Consider the following 20,223-nt stretch of genomic DNA (forward strand, 5'->3'; position numbering starts at 1 on the left):
TGATCCCCAATTGTCCTAGTCTTTTAGAAATAACCAATTTACCCAACCAGTGTCATTCTTTGAAGACTTTGGACATTACGCATTGCCTCAACCTGACTTCCTTGCCTCAAAAAATGTTTGACTGTTTTGCCTTCTTAAATGAGTTGAGAGTTGGTCCGTTCTCAAAGGAGCTCAATTCTTTCCCAAGTCTCCAAGGCATCGAGAAGTTAAGGGACCACCTTCACTCATTAGAATTGTCCGGTTGGGATCATTGGGAGTCGATACCTGAAGAAATACAACACCTCACCTCACTGACTAAGTTAACCATATATGGATTCGGAATACAAGAACTGCCTATGTGGTTAACCAACATGTCATCTATCCAATGTTTGAGGTTCTATAACTGCAAGGGGCTAAATAAAGAAACAGTTAGACGGGGAGCACCACAGGAAGCAAATGATGTCAGTTTAAATAATTCGAAGGTGTACATAAATAGAGATGTTAATTAGTTATTTGAGTGTGTGTTGGTGTATCATTCGTTCCTTCTCTTGTTCAATTTTAAACTCTCCCCAGCCATCCATCCAACTGTATGAGAGATCGCTGGTGTTCAACAACTTAAAGAGACAAATAGAACTATTATTGTGTAAAACTCCAAACTTTTTATGAATTTAATTATTTTTAAACACTTTATACTAAAATAAACAACACTCTTCAACAATTCTCACAATTATCACTCGAACCTACAACTTCTGACCACAATTAATCAACCAACTTTGCAAGATTCATTTCTGCTGAATTTTCTTCTATAAATGATTATCATTGGAATTTTCTTGCATGATGGGTCTCATTCATTGCAACTGATTTGTACTACACCTAAAGGGTACTTTATATCAGTGTAATGTACGTAAGGACTATTTTAGGATCATTAGTGATAGAGATAACACACTAATTATTTTCAGATGAATTTCAAAATGATAGATCAAGTATAGACATAACAAGATTGGGAACCAAAATCAACACGTAGTGGTGTATTTAACTCAAAAGATGATTTGATAACATAGATCTATAACAACATATACATGTACGTCTCTATTAACCCCTAAATTTGTGACAATATCAGTAAATGATATAAGCTTCACCTCTTTACTTGGTCCATTTCTTTCTCTCTCCCAACTCCAGATTTAAATGTCTTTTTCTTCCAGCAATAAAATTTGGTTCCAATGATGCTGATTCCACATTGCAGGGCATATCATTAACTTTTCACCAATCCAAAGCTACAACAGAAGAGAAATGGTATATTAATGTATATTAAAATATAGAAAGAAAAAAAAAGTCATGCACGAAAATCCACTGCAGAGATGGAATTTCTAGAAGACTTGATTTCATTCTATCAGGACAAGAGCAGCGTTCATCTGTCAACATTGCAGAAAATTAGGGTGCGTTTGGTTGGCAGGAAAGAAATGGAATTCGATGGAAAAGGATTCCAATTCCCTCGAATTCATCTGTCAACATTGTAGAAAATACCCTTTGTACTTATCAGAAAACCCACCACAACCACCGCCGCTACCACCACCACCACTGCTGCCGCCACAACCATTATCACCGCCGCCGTTGCCACCATCGCCATCGCCGCCACCGCCATGACCACCACCCACCACCATCGCCACCGCTACCACAACCCACCATCACCACCGCCGCCACCACCCACCGCCACTGCCTCCGACGCCATCACCACTACCATCATCATCGTCACCACCACCACCACCACCACCGCCACCATTGCCTCCATCACCACCACTACCAATCTCATCACCCACCACCACCACCGCCGCCACCACCACCACCACCTCCACCATTGCCGCTGCCACCAGCCGCCACTGCCACCACCAGCACCATCACCGCCGTCGATGTCGCCACCAGCTGCCACTGCCACCATCACCACCACTTCCGCCACCACAATCAAGGCCACCGCCACCATCACCACCACCATCGCAGCCACCATCACCACCACCTACCACTGTCGCCGCCACCACCGCCACTGCCCCACCACCACTACCACCACCACCGAAATTTTACCGTTTTTATAATTTTCATAATACATCTTTACATATAAGTTAGAAAACAAGGTAAAATTAAGCAAAAAAGACAAAAAGGGTAATTATGTCATTTTACATGAATTCCAATTCCATTTCCTGCAAACCAAACAAAATCTGGAATTAATTCCAATTCCATTTCCTCCCAACCAAACAGCATATGGAATTGGATTCAAATTCATAATAGATTCCTTTCCCAATTGTAATTCAAATTCCTTTGGCAACATTCTGCGAACCAACCAGCAATTTAGAGTTATTTACTTTTTATGCATGCTGCAACAGAAAAATAAACCAGTAAAAAAGATAACACCCGTATAAGCATGATAAATAACCTGTAACTCAACACCATAAATTAAAACAGAAATCAATACAGAAAACCCAACTTAAAGAATTATGACAGCAGAAAACTAACTTCTAATATGTATTTACTAGGTATGTAAATGAACTTAACAAGTAAATTTTATCTACAAACAAATGTCAACACATTATGGATGAAGACACTCTTTTGTTTGAATGCAATAAACCATAGTAGAAAGTATTATTTACTTAAAATACTACAGAAATCCAAAATACTACACAACCTTTTGCATAATCTACAGTTTAGATAGCCATGTTTCGGGCTGTTTTGAAGTAGTGAATGACCGCTTTGACAAATATTTCAGCACATTTCAGAGGGTTGAATTTGGGGCTTACAAGTAGTATGATTACAGTGCCAATCATTATTTCAGGGAAAAAAAAAGAACAGAAGATTTTTGATTTTTCTGTACCTTTATCCAACATAAATCAAAGATAGCATTGTTATCTGCTAAAAACACCAAAACTTCTAAACTTCAGTATGTTGAAGAGGTATTACTCTGCAATATGTTTGGTAATTAAATGGATATTAATCGTGCATTTTCTTCGTGGGTTGCTGCATAATGAAGTTTCAAGCGACTATAGCACACATCCATCAATTCGGTTGATTAGATTCATCACCAGAAATGAGAAGTATAATTTTGGAAAATTAAGGTTTCAAAATCGATTCTTTTTAAAATCAGATATATATACAGCCAAACACGTCAATATACATTCTTGTGTAGAGGTGGAAATGATCAGATTGTGAGCTATGCTATCAATAGCGCACTATAGCACTGCTATAGCGGCGCTATAGCGTTTTGCGGTGTTACTGAACCGTTATTTTGAAATAGCGTTAACGAATAGCGGTGACGCTATTAGCGGCGCTATTGACCGCTATTTTCCGCAAACCTCATCAGCGCTATAACGACGCTACACCCGCTTTTACAATTTCGTACATATTGGGGTACTTTGATAAAGAAAAAAAAACGATTGTGTGTTATTTCAATATTAAATCTTTATTTTTTGTCTTAATATGTCAAAATAATAAATATAATTAATTACAAAACTACAAAGCATTAAATGACAACTTCCTTTTTCATCTGTTTCAGTACTTAGAAACCACAAACAACTTGAGTTACGATGACATTTTGACACTTTTTAGTTTCCATATTACTATATTAGAATATTATATATAGATTATGTTATGTTTTTATATGATTTTTTATGATATTAATTCTATATAGTATTAATAATCTAATATATAAATTTTGTATCAATATATAATATAAATTATACATAATATTAAAAAACCGCTATATCACTGCTATACCACCGCGATAACTGCGATTTCAAATAGCGGCATGTGACCGCTATTGAAATTACGACCGCGATAACTGCTTAGATTGTGAGTTAGATTAGGCAAACCTAATGTTAAAATTGACTTCAAATCGACATAATTTTGGATGTCCAGGCGTTTTGGTCGCTTCCTCACGAAATCAAATCGAAGTCGCATGGAAGGGTTAGGATCAGATGGTAGGTGCAGTGGTTGTTCTAAGCGGCGTGAATGGCTGAGGCAGGCGGTTTGCTCGTTGCCTCCTGAGACCGCCTGAATCCCGATCAGCCCTTTTTGTTCTTCATGCACCAAAATTGAGGGAAATAGAGTTTTATTCAAACCCTAGCTTTCTCAATTTACCCAAATCAGCCCCTTAAATTGTATTTCTTCTTATTCCTCCCATAGTAAAACATTATCTTTAGTCTTTAGTACGGGATCTCTCGATGGTAAAATGAAATATGATTTTTTTGGCTTTTGTGATTGCGCGGTGCTTAGGGTCCTCCTACACGGCGCATAAGCGGCGTAATGTCAGAAACCCTAATCGACAGATCGCGACGCAAAAGTTAGGATACAGTAACATGATTATGTTAGTAGGACGCGACATGTAGGGCTCTCCTACGCAACACGTCGATCACTATTTACAGAAGCATATTGTTTGTTTTTCAGTTTCGAGTATGTTTTGGTCACGTTTATGCATCTGACTTGGATCTCATGTCAATCTGTTGGCTTTACAAAAGTTAGATATCGTTTGCTTGTTGTTTTAAATATTTTGTTGTAATTTTTAATTAATAACAAAATCATGACATTATTGTTTAGATGATTAATCGCATGTGAGATCATAGAAACAATTATATGTCGACTTTCTTTCAACTTTATGGTTATCAAGGTTGTAAAAAGCGTTCGTCGGTGGACTGAGAGATTAATCGGATGATTAATTGGGGACCCTAAATTGATAATTTATTGAATTTTTAAAGGGAGTCGGTCCTACCCATAAAGGTGAAGGACCAAACACTAGATCGTTGAAAACACTTCTTTTCCTTTGATTAAGTTATATTAGTAGCAGATTGCAGCCAATCTTTCTAACCGTATGCGGGCCAAGCTTAGAGCACGTGAAGCTCATAACTACCTCGTAAGGGCTTTAAGGGCTTTGAGACCATAACATGATACACGAAAGTGTCGCTTTCTCTATGATATTGTCACACAGCTACCCGCCTAGAGGAGCTACTTGCTTTGTAGTGTTGTCACACAAGATAAGCACACCGCCCGCCTGCTGGCCGGGCGAATCTAAGTTATCTTCCGCTTAACTGTCCACCCAGTCAAGTGAAAAAAATAGTAGAATCACGTAACACACGCTGCTGGTGTGCTTCCTGTTCCCGAGGAAAGAAAGAAGAGCGACAAGGTTAAGTTTAGATTCAACTGTTTGCAGCATGGGAGCAGATTACCCAAAAAATATTTGGGAAAAACGAAAAAGGATATCTCAGTAACTAGAACAGAATTGCTGTTAATATATCCAGATTCACATCCGCCCATTCAAGAGCGCCCATTCAAGAGATTCTTCGTGTCGGGTCGTGAGCTATGTGGAGTGATAAAAAAAATTGGGATAAATATGACTAATATCATAACAAAGTTCATAAATACCACTAATATCATAAAAAAACTTAATATGATTAATACAAAATAATCATTCCTCAAATAGTTTCTGTTGAGATAGAACCTCTTCAAAGTGTTACAATTTCATTATTTTCTACTCTTTTGCTTGGTGTGTATTTTCAGCCATTGTTGAGACTGCTGCAGCTGTTGCGGCTGCGGGTGTTAGGCCAGGCCGAGTATTTTAGTATTGGGATTTCGATAACACGAAGCCCCCGAATTTCGGGATGAGTGTGAGAGACTTGATCAAGAGTTTTTGGACTTTAGACAGGTTACAGATTCAGTGACGGAGATCACCCGGATGTTTACCGAGAGGGCGATGTTTTGCCCGAAGTTTGCTTTTGAGCAGGCTCAGATGACTCGTTATCTGAGCATGCTCAAGATTGACATCAGACAGTTCGTTGCTACCCAACGTTGTGATACTTTACTGGAGTTACAGGAGGCCGCTAGGCGGTGTGAGTTGGAGATCGAGCTTCAGTTGAGGGTGTAGAGGCAGGCCCCGAGGCAGTTGCAGCCGGCGCCGAAGCGGTTTAAAGCCGCCGATTCTAGGACAGGAGGTCAGCGTGGCCCACTTGTGGGAAGTGCGGGAAGGTTCATACTGGAGCATGTCGATCTGGTAGTGGGTGCCACAAATGTGGAAAGGAGGGGCATTATGCGAGGGACTGTCGCCAGTCCGCCCCGACTCCAGATATGAGGATCTTTTATCATTGTGATCAAGTTGGACATATGAAGGTCAACTTCCCGTTGCTCGCTACCAAGGTGCCGTGCCGGCTACTTTGCGGATCACTGATGGGAGTCAGGGTAGGGCGGTGCCCCCGAGGGCTCGGGGACGCGCTTTCCAGCTCACTGCCGAGGAGGCCAGGACAACACCAAATGTGGTGGCTGGTATGTTTCTGTCCCTTATTTCATTTAGTATGTTTATTGCATGCTTATGTGGTTGTACCTATGTTAGGTACGTTCTTAGTGAACTCTTTGCCTGCTCTGGTATTGTTTTACTCGGGAGCGAGTCGGTCTTTTGTCGCTCAATATTTTAGCAGGGATTTTGGTTTGCCCTTAGGAGAGATAAAGTGTTCGTTGCGAGTTTCCATCGCCAACGAACATGGGGTTTCTGCTTCATTAGTTTATCAGGGCTGCGTTCTAGAGATATTCGGGGTGTCTTTTCCAATTGATTTGATTTCGATTCCCATGGAGGATGTTTGCGTTATAGTGGGTATGGACTGGATGAGTCGTTTCGGTGCCATGATCGACTGCGAGGGTCAGCATGTGGTAGTTCGAACCCCAAGTGGGGGAGATCTGGTTATCTATGGTGAGGGCACCAGGTTGGGTTCAGGGTTTTGCTCAGCCGCCGGGGCTCGACAATACATATATCATGGGTGTGCGGGTTATTTGGTTTATGTTGTGGATACGCGGGACAGGGATCAGGTCTCGGTTTCAGAGGTTCCAGTCGTCAGACAGTTCGCCGATGTGTTTCCAGAGGAATTACCCGGAGTGCCTCCTGAGAGGCAGGTCGAGTTCAGGATCGACCTTGTGCCAGGTGCGGACCCTATTGCCAAGGCGCCGTACCGATTGGCACCGCCCGAGATGCAGGAGCTGTCATCTTAATTGCAAGAGCTACTAGGCAAGCAGTTTATCCGTCCGAGCAGTTCTCCGTGGGGAGCGCCGATCCTTTTTGTCAAGAAGAAGGATGGTGCACATCGATTGTGCATTAACTACCGGGAGCTGAACAAGGTGACGGTGAAGAACCGTTATCCCCTTCCATGGATATATGACCTCTTCGATCAGTTACAGGGAGCATCTTGGTTTTCCAAGATAGATCTGAGGTCTGGGTACCATCAGGTTAGGGTGAGGGAGGAGGACGTGGAGAAGACTGCGTTCTGGACTCGTTAAGGACATTACGAGTTCGTGGTGATGCCGTTTGGGCTCACCAACTCGCCGACAATATTCATGGACTTGATGAATTGGATATGCAGGCCGATGCTTGATCGCTCAGTTATTGTGTTCATCGATGATATCTTGGTGTATTCCAAGACCAGAGATCCTTTACTATCCGGGTGGCTAGACGTAGTCAAGGATTATGACTGTGAGATCCTTTACCATCCGGGTAAAGCGAACGTGGTGGCGGATGCTTTGAGCCGCAAGTCGACTGGATCTTCTGTTCCGACGTCATGTATGAGGATTTTCATGGACTCTCCAGTAGTGGGATTGATTAGAGAGGCTCAGGCCGAGGGAGTACGAGAGGAAAATTGGAAGATTGAGAGGATCATGGGCAAGATCACCCGGTTTGTTCAGGACAGTCGTGGGTTGTTGACCCGCTGCGGTCGGGTGTGGGTTCCGGTGTCTGGTGGGATTAGACAGATCGTGCTAGAGGAGGCTAATAAGTCTTGTTTCTATATTCACCCAGGGGACACCAAGATGTACCAGGATTTGAGTTTGAGTTATTTGTGGCCATGCATGAAGAGAGAGATCACATGGTACGTTGAGAGGTGCTTGACCTGCAGGATGGTCAAGGCCGGGCATCAGAGGCCGCATGGCAAGCTACAGCCTATGGAGGTTCCCATGTGGAAATGGGAGCAGATCACGATGGACTTTATCACCAAGTTGATGAGGACAGCGAAGAGATATGATGCTAAATAGGTCATCATGGATCAATTGACCAAGAGCGCCCATTTCTGGCTATTCGGGAGAGTTCGTCGGCCGAGAAGTTGGCCGATGTGTATCTCCGCGAGATTTTTGCTCACCACGGGGTGCCGATCTCTGTTGTGTCAGACCGTGATGTTCGATTCACCTCCCGTTTCTAGCAGAAGTTCCATGAGGAACTGGGCACGAGATTTCATTTCAGCACCGTTTACCATCTGCAGACAGACGGCCAGAGCGAGCGGACCATTCAGACCCTTGAGGATATGTTGCGGGTCTGCGTCATTGATTTCAGCGGGAGCTGGGACTCCCACCTACCCCTTTCAGAGTTCTACTACAACAACAATATTCATTCCAGCATTGGTGCTCCACCTTTTGAGCTATTGTATGGGCGGAAATGTCGGACCCTAGTTTGTTGGGGCGAGGTTGGCCACAGGGTCATGGGTCGGATCGAGGTGTTTCGGTAGACCACCGAGAAGATTTAGCAGATCAGGTAGCAATTGCAGACTGTTCAAAGTCGGCAGAAGATTTATGCCGACCGGCGCCAATCCGAGTTGGAATTTCAGGTCGACGACATGGTGTTGCTGAAGGTCTCACCCTGGAAGGGTGTGATCCGCTTCAGGAAGAGGGGAAAGTTGGGTCCCCGATATATTGGACCATTTCGGATTATTGCCAGGGTTGGCAAGGTGGCGTATAGACTGGACCTTCCAGAGGAGCTCCGTCAGATTCATAGCACTTTCCACGTTTCGCAATTGCGGAAGTGCATATTAGACGAGGATGCGTTAGTGTCACTGGATGACATTCAAGTCAACGAGTGTAACATACACGTTCAGTTATCATGTTTTGTTAGTTTAAAAATGAACATTATTAAATAGTATATGGTTTTGAGCATTGAGTTCTAATAAGATAGTTTTATGAGATTTGAAGTAAAACTATGTTTAGAATCATTCGGAAAGTATTGGAAGTCTTATAAGATTCCAATCAAAAGTCAAATATTGAAATTAACGAAAATGTAAAATTGAAGTTGGAAATAAGTAAAAATAAGGTTATTGAAAGTTGTAAATTATCTCGTTAGAAACGTTTAGGCGACAAAACCGACACGATGCTATATGACGTAAAAAGTGAGTTTACGATAAAATACTTTTTAGCCTTTGTGATCTAAATGAAAGTCGTAGTGTTCGTTAAACCGAGAACTTTCATAAAAAGAACGTCAAAATTTAACTTCGTATGAGGAAGTTATGATTTTTCTAAGATTCGGCATAGCAGTACACAACCCGAAACTCGAAATAAAGATCGTATGATTTTTAGCCGACACAACCTAAACGGGAATCTAATATTTCGTCAATAGTAGTACAACGGTAAAAAAACAGACGAAAACGGACGTCGGATGAAGAAGTTATGAATTTTTAACAGACTTTTCCTGTCGCGACCCGTTAAAAATATAATATTAAAAATGATTTCAAAATTAGCCGACGGAATCTAAACGAAAGTTGTAGAGTATAATCTCACCTACATGTGGATATAAAGAACGTCAAAAACGGAGTTTATATGCGAAAGTTACGAAATTTTGAAGTTTATGGCACAAATTACGAGGCTGGACCGGAGAAGTACGCCCAACGTACTACGGACGAAGGACACGTATCATGCAGGTTTGACACGTCCGAGGCCCGAGAACCGAACCAGTGCCACGTCGCTTGGTACGCCCCGCGTACGAGGTGTACCCCCCGCGTAACGAACGCTAAGCGTCCACGCAGGTACGCCCAACGTACCGAGGGTCAGGCCCCTACTATAAATAGAATGCGAAGGTCTCCGAGTTTAGGTTACAATTTCTCATATTCTTTCACTCTCTTTCACCCTTTACTCTCTCTCAAATTACCCTAACACCCCTCGAAGCCTAGGAAACACCCCGACACCCGAAGCATGTCCCGACGCACCGAAGACCCGAGAATATAATATTTTCAAGTTGAAACTCTGCCCACGCAAGGCCCAGTTTTCAACTAAAATCCCCGGTTTCGTCAAAGAAAATCATTTTTAGAAACGAAGTGCTGCCCAAGTTATCATTTTATCATTCGGTTATTTCACGGTGAGTTCAATATAGGGACAACTATATGTTATGTGTTACATGTGCAATGTGCTTTCCCGTGTTATTATGATAATGGAGCTATACCTTTGATCATGAAGTGAATGACTTAGCATCACTTTGGTACTGGTATGTAGCCTTTGAGCATGAAGTGAATGACTAAGCATTCACTTTGGCATTGGCAGAAGGCTAGGTAGGGCTGAAAGCCTGTAAATGCTAGCCAAATGATAATTCATAAATCGTTTATTTTCTATGCCACATGGGCTGAAGTCTTATTGATGTATATCATGTTGAAACTGTTGTATCTCATTGATTGTAAATCTTTGAATCAGATTATTCGTTGATATGAAAATCCTGTCATATGATACTCATCTACCTTTGTTGTTCTTTGTCCCCCTTTGCTTCTGTCATATTGATATATATATATATATATATATATATATATATATATATATATATATATATATATATATATATATATATATGGCATAACGTTATATTGTAACTGTTATTGAACTCACTAAGCATCACCGCTTATCCCTCTCAGTGTTTAATTATTGCAGGTGATAAGCATCCAATATAGTTATGTACTGTTAGAAGATGTAGAATAGATAATATTATAGCTTTTATATTTAGTGTATAAATTTCTGGGAAGTTATGTAATATATAAAACTTTGTAAAAACCTCGTTAGTCGGTTTGTATCCAATCTTTTGTAATAAGACCATATATGTAAAATATGTTTATGAATATGCTGTAGCATTAGTGTAATAATGTTAAGTATGAAAGGGGTCTTTCAACAAGCGCCTGAATTACATAGAGAAGCCGATGGCTGTCTTAGAGAGGAAGATAAAGGTCTTGCGTAACAAGGAGATACCTTTGGTAAAGGTACAGTGGCAGCATCGGAGGGGATCTGAGCGGGCCTGGGAGCCGGAGGCTGAGATGCGGGTGCATTACCCAGTATTGTTCACCGCAGCAGGCTTCGAGGACGAAGCCTAATTCAAGTGGGGGAGAGTTGTAACATCCCAATCTTCAGGTATGAAGTTTAAGCTTATATATTTATATTTTCAGGGAAACTCGACGAGTTAGAAGGCTCCAACTCGTCGTGTAGAGTTTTAATGGCCGTGACTTTTATAGGACCTACTCGACGAGTTGGAAGGCTCCAACTCTAAGAATTGAAGTCTGAACATGAAAGCCCTAATTTTTAGGGTTTGCACCCTATTTAAAGGACTTAAATCTGATTGTTAGCCTCCCTCATCGTCCCCTCAGTCCAGAAAAACCCTAAATCGCGCCTCTTCTTCCATTTTGATTGTGTGAGTGTTTCAAGAGTGTTCTTTTGTGCTTTTCTTGAAGAAGTGTGAAGTTGGTGGTGCATAGTTGAAGGGAGAAGCTTTAGATCCGAGATTTTCAGTGTTGTTGCAGTCATTTGAAGGTATAAAGTCGATATCTTGATCATCCCTTTGCTAGATCTCTTCTTTTGAAAGTTTATGGCCATTATTGGCTTAGTTTGGGACCATTCTTGGATTTGAGCATGATATGAGGCTATGGTTTCAGATTTGGACATCTCATGGTCTCCATGGACTTAAATTTGCCAACTTTATCAAGTCTTAGCCCTCCTTCATGCCCTAAGTCCCATAATAAGCTTTACTTGAGTGTTTTAGCCCCTTGATGCCTTGCATGGATGTAAAGTTAACAACTTTAAGTGGTATCTTAGCCCTAGGGAACCAGATCTATAGTTTGGGGCTTTGGATTCGCTTGGAAAGGACTGAATATGCTAAGACTGGGAAAATTCGACGAGTTGTCCTGACAACTCGATGAGTTGGATCGGGCTTTCCCATTTTCTGGATATTGTAGGAACTTGACGAGTTGTTCTGCTAACTCGGCGAGTTGACTAGGGTTTTTCCTGGTTTTCTGAATACTAGAAGAACTCGATGAGTTCATAGATGCACTCGACGAGTTAGGTCAACATGGACTGTTGACCTTGACTGTTGACTTTAAGTTTGACGATGGTTGACCAAGTTTGACTTGAAGGGTATTTTGGGTATTTTGGGATTGTACTAAAGTTAGTCACCGGGTGGTTGTAGGCAGTTGAGTTCGGGCTACGAGTTGGGATTTGATCTTACCAGTTCAGCACTATTTGTTAGGTGAGTTTTTCCTCACTATAATCAAGGGTCGAAGGCACCAAGGCCCGACCGTTGGATGGTTATCCTGCTTTGTTACTATTGTGATCTGTTAGATCGGTATCCTGGTTGATAGGATGTTGCTATACTTAGTGATCTGTTGACCGGTTTCACTGTCTGTAGATTGGTTATGTGCTTAATTGCTATTTATATGTCGACATGTATGTGTGTGTGTGGTTGGGTTGAGGCGGTCCTGCTTTGTGCTGTAGGCCAACAGACCCAGGGTGGTCTGGATAGGCTGAAGGCCCTGCGAGGCGGTCCAGTTAGGCTGAAGGCCCGACGAGCGGTCCGGATAGGCTGTAGGCCCTATGAGGCGGTCCAGTCATGCCGAAGGCTCGGGAGCGGTCCAGATAGGCTGAAGGCCCTGCGAGGCGGTCCAGTCAGGCTGAAGGCTCATTATGCATGTTGTTATTGGTTATGTTTAGGTGATGGTATTTTGGGGAGGACTCACTTAGCTTTGGGCTTACGGTTGTGGATTTTGTTTCAGGTACTTCGAATGATCGCAGGAAGGCGAAGGCATGATCGTGCACCTCCTCGTTTTTCATATTGTGATTTCTGGGAAAACTCTGATATTGGATTATTTTGAAAACAATTTGTAAACAATGGATGTTTTGGAATGTTTGAAAAGGTTAAATTTTTTACAAATTTTATGGATGTTTCAATCCTCCACTCCTCCAAACCCTAAGAACGAAACCCTAATTGTAATTTGTGAGATTTGAGATTGGAAGTGAGTTCTGGTGGTGTTTTTGGTGATTTGAAGGAAGAAGAACACTTGGAGGTTTCTTTGGTGTGGTGTAAGCTTTTAGATCAAAATTTCTCTCATCATTTCCAGCTTTATTGAGGTATAAAGCTTTGAGCGTGCTCCATGTTTGTTTAGATCTAGTCTTTATAAAGTTTTGGCGCCATTTTGGTCATATGATGAGATCTAGTGGATTCCTTTCACTCTAGAACTTAGGAGTTGCTTCTCTTGATGTTTCTGAGGTCCTTAGTCCATACAGTTAGAATCTTGATGGTTGTGGATAAACCATGCATGTGTTTAGGTCATCATGGTGATAGTAGAATGCTAAAAGTGAGGTTTGGGTCTTTTTGAGCAATGCAAAGGCTCCAAGTTCACGACTTTATGGATTAAGATGTTCATTTAGACTTGGATCTGAATTTTGGATGTTGGAATGCAATTATTAAGCACTTAAGAAAAAAGTGCTTAATAGGCGCGTACGCTGGGCGTACTCAAGAGTACGTTACGCGTGCGTGCCCGTGTCCGTGATATGCATGCAATCTAGCACGTTGGGCGTACGTATGGTACGTGTAGCGTACCAGGCCTGGATTTGGTTTTTGTGACTTTGGGTAACCTCCTCCCATCAGGCTCGCGCCCGATCCCTCAGCATACAAAACACGAATCCCACCTTTTCCGCCTCGGGGCAAAAGCTCGTACGTATAGCATTCTCCATATCAACAATCTAGCGGTGAATAGCTATGGGGTCCTTAACCCCAAAGAACACAGGCACTCCGCATGCCTTGAACTCTCGAAATGAGGGAGTTCGAGTTCCAATCTGACCAGCAGCCATCTCAGCTCGAAAAGACCTGAGCCGCTCCTCCATAATCTCTATGATCCCCTCCTTGACGGTACCAAAAATCACTAGGGTAGCGTCAAGGATGCCACAAGTAACCTCTGTTACGATAAGCTTGCGCAACGTCTCATCAATCGGCTTTGCACTAAATGCTGAACCCGATCATGAACCTGATCCCGAACTTGAACCTCCTCGTGTAGTCATCACCATCCTCAACTGAAAATACAACATAGAAAGCAATTGATTAGGAAGTTCGAAGGGATTCCCCCCCCCCCCCCCCCACGGGACTCCTTAGAGCTTCCAGGTCTGTCCTTGTCTCGGGTATAGGCCCCGTGCTTTCAGTAGTACGGGCCCAATACTACCTTCCACACCTACATGTACCTTCCCCAAGGCCATACCTGATACCTCTAATTTACCCAACCATAGATAAAACATGACCTACAAAACACAACACAAACGCATATCCTAGACTCTTCTAGGATTTCTCAATCCTCACAGAACCAGAAACCTCAATCAACACCGCAGGTTGCCTTATGCATGCTAGTTATACATAAATAGAATCAAAAAGACTATCAAATAATGCGTATACCCTAACACCACAACCAAACAAGGAACAAAAAATGAGGTAGAATCCATCATTCTAGGTCTATGCAATCCTAAACATATACAACTTTGAAAGCGTACACTTAGCAAATAACAGAGTCAACATCGATTCTAAGAAATATATTCATAGCATGGTTAAATGTTGGGAAACACTTACTTGAGTTCGACTGATTTCACGCATTGCACTCTCCCTTTTTACTTAAGAAAACCATAAAGCTTGACTTTTGTTTCTTTTGAAAAGGTTTACCATTTCCTCAGTTTGAGTTCTAACACACCCGAGAGTGTGCCCAAATCCCTCAAACCAAGGCTTTGATACCAACTTGTAACAACCTAAAAACCAGATAAAATTTTTCATTTTTGAAAACAGAAATACAATCATAATTTGTTCCCAAAAATCCATTACATCATATTGCATCAAATATCAGAGTATAAAAATAGATAAATGCGGAAAGTGTTGGAGAATGAATGTTGCGCCATTAAGCCAGGCCCTTTCCCTTAGTACCAGAAGTACCTGAAAACACCCAAATAAACCCTAAGCAAGAGCATAGTGAGTTCCCAAAATATCACATAACATACAATCACAGAATACCATGCAACATACAAAAAGTTGCCATGGGCTACCCCCATGGTCTTTACCTGGAATGTCATGGGCTACCCCCATGGTCTGATATCCAAGTGTCATGGGCTACCCCCATGGTCTTCACACAAGTGCCACGGGCTACCCCCGGGGTCTTCATACAATCAATGCATAACAACTAATAATCCACATACCAGATAATGGGCCGATATTGGTGCCTTCGACCTATTGATATAGTGAGAAGACTCACCTCAGTCTGCTGATAAAAATACTGCTCGACTACTAGTCTGAAAATCTCACACTGAATATACACAAACTAACGTAATTAGAATTAAGTCACAACTCAATGCATAGGCCAAAATTCCATTGAAAGTCCAAAATTCACTGGAAGCATACTCCTAACATACAACCTCAGTACGCTCAACGTACTAGGTTCTTTGGTGGTACGCGTATCTTACAAGCAGTTTTTACACATAAAGCCATTACGTGCTTAATGAAGCCACTTCGTCCAAAATCCCATTGAAAGTCCAAAATTCACTGGAAGCGTACTCCCAACATACAACCTCAGTATGCTCAACGTACTAGGTTCTTTGGTGGTACGCGTATCGTACAAGCAGTTTTTACACATAAAGCCATTACGTGCTTAATGAAGCTACTTCGTCCAATTCCAGATCTTGGTCATTTTAAAGGTCATAGGGCATAAAGTCGACAACTTTATGCCTTTACATGCCATATGGGAACCTAACACCTTATTTTATCCATTAAGACTCCATTTAAGATCTTAAACTCATGCATGGTGCCATAACAACCATCAAGTTAGCATTTTTATGCTTTTAACATGCCAATGGAACTTAGATATAACATTTCTAGCCTCTGGAGTTGCTTAAACTCACAAGAGAGGATCCATGGACCAAAAATGGACTTATTACCAAACCCTAACTCAAACTAGTAGAAGGATAACCAAGGTTTGGACTTTTTACCTCCAAAAGCTCCCCAAGATGAAGTAGATGCAAGATCTAGAAGCTCAACCATGTCCAAGACTTGATCACCACCTTCTCCTTCTTGCAAACCCACTAAAATGGCCACCAAAATCACTTATTAAGCTCAAGAATCACACTCTCTTGTAAACTAGGCTTTAAGGACGATAAGAGGCAATGGAGGCTGTTTAGGGTTAGGTCCAAATGGCATAAGAGTGTTTAAATAGGGTTCATGGACCAAATATTAAGGGTTTTGTCTTAAGCCACCTACACCCCGCGTACGCCTTAGTATGCCCTGCATACGTGGTGTATGTCCACATCCAAACCACCCTAGTACACTAAGCGTACACATATGTACACCCAACGTACATAGGGACCTCCTTTGAAAAAATAATTTCATTCCAAGGGTTAAAGGTTAAGTACCCGCATTCCGAATGTTACATATTTTATGAAAATAATATTTTGCAACATATCGAGAATTATTATGTCTAGGAAATAATAATAAAAAAGAACAAAAACTAGTTTAATATCATATGATAGGAATATAAATGTTATGTATAACTTTTTGGTCACTTAGAGCAACCATTTATTTAAGAAGTAACTAACTAGTTGTTGGTAAAGTAAAAAAGACCTGAACTTTTGTTTCCTAGATGGTGATGGCTGAATTTTGATAGGGATGACATGTGATTACTTTTTTTCCTTTCTTTATTCATTCATCCCATGCTTGTAAGAAAGGTCTTACACTTCTATTTTATGTTTTTGACTTTATGCATACTTGCATGCATAAAAGAAAGGGATAATTGGTTCTTTTGCTCATACTTTTGCTCACATTTTGCTCTCAAAATAGGTTGCCAAAACTATAGGTTTTGGAGCCCCTCTTTCCTTTCTTCTTCTTGTAAAATGGTGCTAGATATGAACGGTAATAAGTTGCTTCTCTTTAAGGCTTATTTGGTATGAACATTAAGGCTTAAGAAAAACTTAATACAAGTGATGACTAGCATGTTTTGGTAGTTTATTCTTGCCTTGGTGGATATATTATAGCGGGTTTCTTCTTGGAGTTATAATGCCATCTTCATCAAATTCCTAATTGCGAAAAGAAAACAAAGTCTTCAAAGATTGTAAACTTCTTCTTTTATTTGGTTAGTTTGTAATCTTTCTAAGCTTTGCAAAATGATCATTGGTAGATAAAGTAGTTTTAGTTTATTCAAATATAAAAATGATTTCGTTGCTAATTACGTCAACTTTGTCACTAAAATTAGACTATTTTTGAATAAAAACCCAACAAAAATACAAATCTAAAAAATGAGAAGGCAAGGGACATAAACATAGGAGAATGGGAGGGGGTATTTATAGCTGAATGTGACTTAGTGGAAACGAGACGTGATAAGGATCATTACCAAAATTAAATCCTTATTTAATTTCAAATCAAATCTTCTTCCATCTCCTTCCATAATTAGTAAAAATCGAAAATCATTAAGGATAAACCCTAATGAATTTTCGCCCCCCTCTCCTAGGGTTCTAGAATGTTCCTAATTATTTAACTTTTGAATAAATAACATTCAGTCCCTGTACTTTTAATTAATACCAAATTAATTCTAATTACTTCCAATTAATTCCAAATTAATCCAAACCAGTTTCTAATTAATTTATCAAGATATAACAATAAACTTTTTATTTCCCTCTCTTAAATTATTTTCTAACTCTTTTAACTCTTGAGGACAACCCTAAAATGATCTTGTTATTATTTCTAAAGTTATACTAATTAGTCATGACAATGAACACCTATTTCCAATAATTTATTTATTTATTATTATTATTTAATTCAATAAATGGTACCCCATCTCAATCCCAACCCAATCCCTTAACTTACCCTCTTCCTTTATAATCCCAACCCAATCTTGAAAAAACCCACCGGGAATCCAAATTCGTAAAGCCAAAACTAAAAAGGACGGCCAAAAGAACAATCGAAATTTGTCAAGTCGGTGATGACTTGGCTCGACTTTTGTTGGAGCTTTTAGTTTTGGAAAAAGGGTGTCAGAAGTACTCATGAGAGATAGGGGAAGGGTTTATGGGAGGTGGCCGTGATAAATGAGGCTTGTATAGATAGAAAATTTACATCTAAATTCGTCGATTAAAAAACATGTGATTTAAGAGTTTATAGCTTGTATTTTTTTGACACTTTGGTTTATATTTTACTTATTTGGTTTGGCGCAAAATGGTCAGATCTAGTGATCTAACAGTTGAAACACTAAATTTAACGACCGAAAGACTACATAAAACCATAAATACTTGTGTATCAATTTTATAAATTTGGATTAAAACAGTAGAAAATACCAATCACAAGTACCAAATATAATATATGATATGTTTTCTACGAGACCATATGATTACAAATATTATGTTAAATGTTTTAAGGCTATATGCACCCCTCATTACTAAGTTTACCCACAAACCCTTAATTAACATCTAATTACCCTTTAATATCGATCACATCAAAAAGGGTTTTGACTTTCTTTTTTAATTTTAATTTTTTTTGTCATTTTGTTGTTTTTTCTATGTAATTTATTATTATTAATATTATATAATTGTTAATTAATATAATTTTTTTTATTGTTGCAAAATATCAAAAAGTATATTTTTTTCATGGGAAATCTGGTTTTAAACGTATATAAATCATTAAATCCGTACAATACTTGACTCGTTTTACCAAGAACAACCAATATATAATTCAAATCCACTTTTGAATGAAATTCCACATGAATTTCATCCATACATCGGACACGTTAATGATATAAAAGGAGATGGAAATTGTGGGTTTCAAGCTATTGCTCTTTCTCTTGGTCATAATGAAGAATATTGACATCATATTTGATCAGATTTATACAACAAGCTAATAACACACCTTGGAGACTACGCAACGATTCATGGTGAATATTTTAACGCAATGGGTCATTCGTTGAATTTTAGTAGATCAAATTTTACGACATCTGAATATTGGTTGATTATGTTAGACATTGCTTTTCTTGTTGCTAACAAATATGGTGTATTGTTCATTATTTGAGCAAAGAAGGTTATACAATATGGTTCCCACTTTGGTATGTCCCGCAAGACATCCCAAATCATGTATTTGTTGTGATCGCCCATGTTTACGGTAACCATTATGTGATAGTTGATTTATAAGGAATGTATCTAATGCCTACCATTTTGTCATATTAGCGTACATACAGATTAAAACGTTCTACTGGATGAGAAACCCCGTATAGTATTAGATAAAATGATTATGTTCCGCATAATATGCATAATGCATCATACAATTGTTATGTAGAAACCGTTAGAATATTCGATGATTAATAAACTTATTATTATTATTGATATTATTGTGATTTAGAATGTTTGTCTAATAATAATAATAAATAAATAAATAAGTAAATAAATAGATAATACTAATAATACTAATAAAAGAAAAAACAACAAAAGACTAAAAAAAGACAATAAAAAACAAAAAATTAAATATGGGGTACATTTAGTAACAAACGAGGTACATACAGAATAACCACAAAATTAAGAAAAATTTACAAATTTTTTTTTAGAAAGGGAACTTCCCTAACGAGGGTTTCCGGGCCAGCTTTCGCGTACCGACTAATCCCCCGCTGCAAACATGAGGCTTTGTCTCATGCCCTGGAGTCACTGCAGGCGAACCTCCATGGCCACAAGGGCTGAGTGGTGTCAGGATTTGAACATGGGTCAATAGGTTATCCACCATATCTTCCACATGCCTTACCATGTCACCACAACCCAAGTGGTTAAAATTTAGCCATTACCTTAATGAATTTTTAAGAGATAGCCACAAAATCGAGTTTTTCCAAAAATAGTCACTGAAATCGCAGGTGGTTATGCCACTTGCGATTTCCTGAGATGGCCTAGGGCCACCTGCGATTTCCTCTGCTCGATTTTGTTTTTTTATGGACTTGTGATTTTCTCCGATGTACTTATAAATTTTTCGAGTGAAAATTGATTTTGAGCCAGATGGTTGAGATTTTTTATTAAAGTTGGAAGTGTGTGAGGGTTATACCAGATTTTGAGGTTTCTATATACTTCCGACCCATGAGTCGAAAATGGACCCAATTCGTAGCTTAATCTAACGAGATAGCCGCTAGGAAGGATGAAATCGCATGTAAGCTTAATTAATCACCTATGATTTCGTTGGCCATTTTCTGA

This window comes from Lactuca virosa, chromosome 2 (genome assembly GCF_052849685.1).
Source record: "Lactuca virosa cultivar CGN04683 chromosome 2, Lactuca_virosa_CGN04683_v6, whole genome shotgun sequence".
In the NCBI taxonomy this organism is placed as follows: domain Eukaryota; kingdom Viridiplantae; phylum Streptophyta; class Magnoliopsida; order Asterales; family Asteraceae; genus Lactuca; species Lactuca virosa.